At 43.4% G+C, this 5,821-nt stretch overlaps 1 long non-coding RNA gene across 1 annotated transcript; it reads right to left on the minus strand.

The window, feature by feature from the left end:
* Window positions 1-1,868: 1,868 nt before the first annotated feature.
* LOC141373083 (uncharacterized) lies at window positions 1,869-4,839 on the minus strand. Its single transcript, XR_012378720.1, has 3 exons — window positions 4,552-4,839; window positions 3,751-3,863; window positions 1,869-2,166 (listed from the first exon to the last, which is right to left on the minus strand). It is a non-coding gene; the product is annotated as an uncharacterized lncRNA (long non-coding RNA).
* Window positions 4,840-5,821: the final 982 nt, after the last annotated feature.

The raw sequence follows: 5,821 nt of genomic DNA on the forward strand, positions 1-5,821 counted from the left end.
TGCCTCGGGTCCTGGGACCCACTGCTATACCTATGACCTCCAGAGCAGCACTGGCTGGCCAGTAGCACTTCCTGCCATGGTGGAATTGTGAAGGTTTTGGATCTGTGTTTGACAGGCTGCCACAAACCATAGGTACTTATTGAGCACTTGAAATGTGACTGGTGCAACAGAGGGACTGGATTTTTAATTTTACCGACTTTTAATAAACACAACTTCAAGTAGCCACACATAGTTAATGGCTACTATATTGGACAGGTGAAGCTCTAGAAGTAGAAAACTTAATGCAGTCTGCTTTGAGAACTCTGACAAATCTGAGCATACCATGCAGGATTGCAGCTCCCTGGACCAAGTTAATTACTTCTCAGGGAACTTTGTGTGCAATACAAGAAGGAAGAACAGAAAACAAAGAAATAGGAGAAACAGAAAAGAGGAATGAGAAGGTGCCTGTTTTTGAAGTATGGCAAAATGACAGGGCCTCCAGGGTTTGTGGCTGTATCTGAATGGTCATGGTCAGTGCCCAAGACCTGCAGGAAGTCAGGCTGTGCATCCACCAAGAAGGATCTTTGCTTGCCTCTCAGCATGGCCATCAGTACCTGTAAGAACTGGAGTGCATTTCTCTTCTTTGCAACTGATCAGCCTAACCAACACTCTCTGGCACTTAGATATGCAACTGAGAACGTTATTGGATAGTTTGGTAAAAAGGGTCATCACCTGCTGAATGGTGGCTTATAAATCTGGATGTGCATGGAATGAATTTTCACAAAATGGAGCATGAGTTAATTTCCCCATGATCCAGTCTTGTCAAATTGGGATATTGGTAATAACAATGATCAGGGTGGTAGAGGAATGACCCACGCTGCCAGTCAGCTCTTCTCTCTGGGGTTCCTGTATCATCTGTGGTATGCCTCAGTAGTGCCCCAAATGAGCAATGAATGGGACCCTTTTCAAGGCAAGTACTCTTGCAAACACCTGAGAATTCATCTAGGGACCCCATTTGAGATTAACCTTTTCCAATTTATTGGAGAGTTAGAATTGTAAGCCAATTTCAGTTTGCATACCTTTTTAACCTTTAAAAAAATCATCCATTCTTTTTTCATTTGGTTCATTTGGCCACATGTGTAACTTACAAATATAGTCATAAAGCAGATATAGAAATAGGCATTTTCTATCCCATGGGTACATCATATTCTTCTATCTTTTCTAATGTACCTTTATAGTTTTTAAATGTTCAGTGTTTTAATCCCTGTGAAATTTAGATTTGTTAATGGTGGAAAAGAGAGCTGCCAAATTATTTTTTATGAATTTGTAATAAGTTCTCTACACAGTTCTCTATTCCTCTTTTTCCCACCCATTTAAGACATTTCCTTCAACATTTACCATATGAGCTGTACATGGGCTGTACATGGGCTTTTTCTGGATCTAAGGTTTTTTGTCCATTGTTCCATCTATCTCTGCCATTTTAATTGCTATAGTTCTCAAAATACTTCAAATTCTTTTTAGCTATCATTGTACTTTTCCTCTCCTAGATGAATAGAATCAGTTTGTCAAGTTTAATTTTAAACTTGGTTATGTAGTATTTTTTAAGCCTACAAAAAAAAAACCATTATAGTGGGAAGTTAGAAGTTACCCTTTATGAATCTTTCCTCCTGTCTGCCCATACCAACCACCGTTTCCACATGGCCTCCCTCTGAGGGTAACACACCACAAGTCACTGGCAGAGAAAATATTCCTCATAGAGCACATTCTGTCTGCTCATTCCAGGAGCCTTCCTCCCTCTCATCTCGACTTTTCTTCATGGAACTTATTCACACCAAATAATATGTCGACACTATTTATGTATATTTTTTGATTTTTTATTATCTGTCTCCTCTTGCTGTAATGAAAACTTAGTTAAAAAGAGCAGAGACTTCATTTTGTTATTCTCTGCTCCATCCCCAAGGCACCTCAATATTTGTAGAATGAATGAATGAATTTGAAGTGATGGTGTCTGGGATGTGAAATTCGTTGCCACATTTGAATGCCATTCTTGGTAGTTAGGGCTGACCTCCTCCATGTGGGAGATCCTCAGAAGGTGTTCTCTATTGTGGAGCAAAAACTTTCTCCAGATGGAGAAAGACCTTTCTTGGTCAGCAACACATCATTTCATTTCACTTGATCTCACCAATTCTAGAGGGAAGACAAAGCAGATTCAAATGCTGGTGGGAATGCAAATTGGTACAACCTTTTGGGAAAGCAGTTTTGTACAACATGTAGTCTTAATCATGTTCCACCAGAGACCACCAGGTAAACAAATTCATTTCACTCAGTAAGAGAGTATTAAAAAGAACTTAAGATAGGATTAGGACTTATGTTGGATGACTTATGTTGGAGGAAGGGCCCAAGGCCTTGCTCTGGATGCTGTCAGGAATTGGGGGCATTGTGATCGGACATCTTTATCCAGAAGGCAGGAGGAAAGAATTAAGGCTAAAGCTGTGACTGGTAAAGCCACAGGGGTTGCTCAGAGTAGCCAAAACAGGGATGTTTGGTCTTTGTAACCTGGACAATGTGTGTGCTCGGTCTGTGGCCAGTCGCGAACTTGGAGGGGACTTGTTCTTGTCTTGCTCAATCATGGTCCCAGAGTAGCCTTGCCTGAAAGTTATTTTCTGTGACATCGCTACTGTCCCACAGGAGGACAGAAGGGCCTAGCTGTGATGCCAGGCCAGCTCCTGCACGTCCTGGCTGCTGTGGTCTTTCTTGCTGCCTTTTAACCTAAGGAGCACTTTTGGGGATCAATCATAGGCAAAGACACACATGCAAGTGGAAATATATGTACATTTCAGCATTATTATTAACAGAGAAAATACCCCCTAAACACAGGCATGGTAAAGAAGTTCTATAAAGCAAATCCATGCATGAGCCATGCTGAGCAGGGCAGAGTGCAGATAAGGATTGTAGTGCTCAGCCACAAGTGGCCACCATTGGATGGAGCGTGATGCTGCCCTCATAGTGATGTCTACAAAGACTTCAGTGGCCTGGGGACACTTCAAAGATAATGTCAAATAGAGAAGCAAGGCACAAAACTTTAAGTATAAATATATAAATATATATAGCATATCAGTGATGTAAAAGGAAATTATTTATTCATGTAATAAATACTTCTTGAGTACTGACTCGCTAGGGGAGGAACCCACTCCTGCTCCATATTTTTTCTGTGACTCATGGTCATGTTAAAGGAAGATGGCATACACTGCCCTTTGAGAGAGCTTGGCTAAGCTCCTGGACCAGGCTTCACAAGGTTACCACCAGCTGCCCAGGTACAGAAACTGGATTTTTCCCCCAGATACTGAAAATTGATGAGGCTTCTGAGGACCAAATAATGACAATAAACTCATAAGTCAATAATTACCAAGATGGCTTGCGTACTTTATAATCCCACTTTCTTTAATGCCAGTGGGAGCCGATTTTTCCAGTGAGAAGAGACCTTAGTGATACCTCAGGAACTTTCTGGTTTTTGGGTCCCAAAACACCTAATGCAGCCTTGAAAGAGACCGGGCTGAACCTGGAGCTGGAGCCAGGTCAGGAGTGTCTTAGAGGAGAGCTACCCAGGCCTCAGTAGGAGAAAGACCAAGCCCCCTGAATGAGCTCCCAATTGATCCACTTTGGGGGGGTCCAAACAGGCGTGTCATTTCGGGTAACGCACTTTGTATTTCATTTCTATTGTGTAAAAAAATTATCCCCAAACTTAAAAGCTTGGACAATAACACTTCTTACTTCAATTTTCCCGAGTCGAGAATCTAGGTATAGTTTTGCTGGGTTCTCCAGGGCAAAGTGGCTCAGGGTGGCTCAGGTTGCAGCACAACCCTGGGTCTGTGTCCATGCATCATCTACAATGAATAATTTATATTTTGCATGCTTATTTCCAGGAGGACCTAGACACATAAGCACAGGAGTTTCACAGCTAGTTTTTAAAGTCTGGGTATTCAAATAACTCCTGACCAGGCCACCCAACTTAATCTGATCTGACCATACAGATGGCAGGTTAGTGCCCTAGCCACAATCTGTCCAGTGGGGTCAGTGGGAGTGGGCTGAAGTGTGGCCCCTACTCCAGTGCCCTGCTCAGTGTCCTCCTCCTCCCACACCTCCCTGGGACACTGGAGCACCTTGCTCCTGGAGTGTGCCTAGTGCTTGATACCTTATATCTTCTAATGCCAACAACCCTGTTTTACAGACCAGAGACTAGACTGGGGGCAGCAGCTGAGCACAGTGCCCCACTCTGGCAGTTCCAAGGGGCTGATGGCCCCTAATCGCCATGCACCATCCCCTGGTGCCTCTTGCTCTTCCTTTCATGCATTTGAAGCATTGCCCCTGTGGGTGTGAGTATGGGAATGAGGCCTAGGGTAGCCAAAGGCCGTGAAGCATACTCTCTGGAATCAGAAACAAGGCTGGAGACTCTAACACTCGAAGCCTCCCTGCCCCTGCTTTGCTCTCCCTATGGCTCTGGCTCCCTCAGCTAGGGCCCGGGTGCAACCCAACTGAGGATTTGGCACGAGGCCACACAAGATGTGCACTTACCTTCTTCTCATGGGCTGGGAACATTTTTTCTGGTCATCCTCAGAACTCACAGGAATTGCAGGGTATGAATAAGACACAAGGGATCAGCCGGTCCTGCTAGAGTCCTAGGTCCACTTTGCAATGCCTTCAACTTTTGTGGCCCTGAGGAACAAAGATACTCTGCAATGAATACATTCCATCTGCATAGTGTCAGCTGCCAAGGACTCAACTCTTGAACCTGTTGCCAACAAGCCATCAGTCCTGAGCAAGTCATCTATGTCTTTTTTCACTTCTGCATTTGCACCTCCATTTCTCTTGCCTTCATCCTCATTCACATCCACATATGCCTGGCTCCTAAATGTCACCTCTCTCTGCCTCCTTCTCGCCCTTTCCCCTCTTCCAAAGATAAGGTGCTTTCTAGTTCCAACAGGCTATGATTTTTTTCTCTGTCCCTCGCCCAAACACCGCATCCTCCATTCCACATCAGAACTAAAAATACCTACTCATCTTAGAACCACAGAACTCAATTGCTTAATGAGGGTCTCTTTGAAAAACTGAAAGTGTCAAGAAACAGGATTTGGGAAAACGCAGAAATAGCTGATGTTGAAAAAATTGTGTGTGCGTGTGTATGCGTGTATGGGAACATGGGAGGAAAGGAGCCAAAACCCTGTAAGGAATGGCTGTGAAGCATATTTTCTCTTCTAACAAACAGTAAAGCCACTCTAGAAATGTATTCATTATTCCCCAAGAGGGCACTTAGTCCTAGGGAATCTAAATTTCTTTGTAATTCACCCTCAAATTAAGCACTTTTCAGACATGAAATTCCCTCGACATTTAACTTGTCTTCCCAAGGCAAGAAAGACAAATATAATTCAATGATAATCTTGTATGGGAAGACAGATGCTAATGAGAGCTGTGCACTTGGTGTTAATTCTAAATTTCAGGAAGTGTTTATATTAGTGCAGTCAAAATCCCCCTCAACTCAAAATGCTCTTGGTCAGGTCCCCACCAATCACCAAACCATCTGAGAAGCAGGAAAATTCAGAGTAACTTAGAGACTTAGGTATTTTATTCTGTGTTGGCGAGTATGTAAGGCACATTGATATGATGGAATGAGTGTGCTTATGTGATTAAGGCCACATTTGCAAAATACACACACACACACAAACAAAGGCCTCTGAACAAATAGTAGCCAGAGGCTTACTTTTCTCACCCAGGCTTCTCTGTCACTGCGCACTCAGCACCACAGTCTGCATTTCTATATTGCAAGGACAGAGTGGGCTCTGCTTAG

This window comes from Callorhinus ursinus, unplaced genomic scaffold (genome assembly GCF_003265705.2).
Source record: "Callorhinus ursinus isolate GAN/ISIS: 27379988/994484 unplaced genomic scaffold, GSC_fseal_2.0 scaffold7, whole genome shotgun sequence".
In the NCBI taxonomy this organism is placed as follows: domain Eukaryota; kingdom Metazoa; phylum Chordata; class Mammalia; order Carnivora; family Otariidae; genus Callorhinus; species Callorhinus ursinus.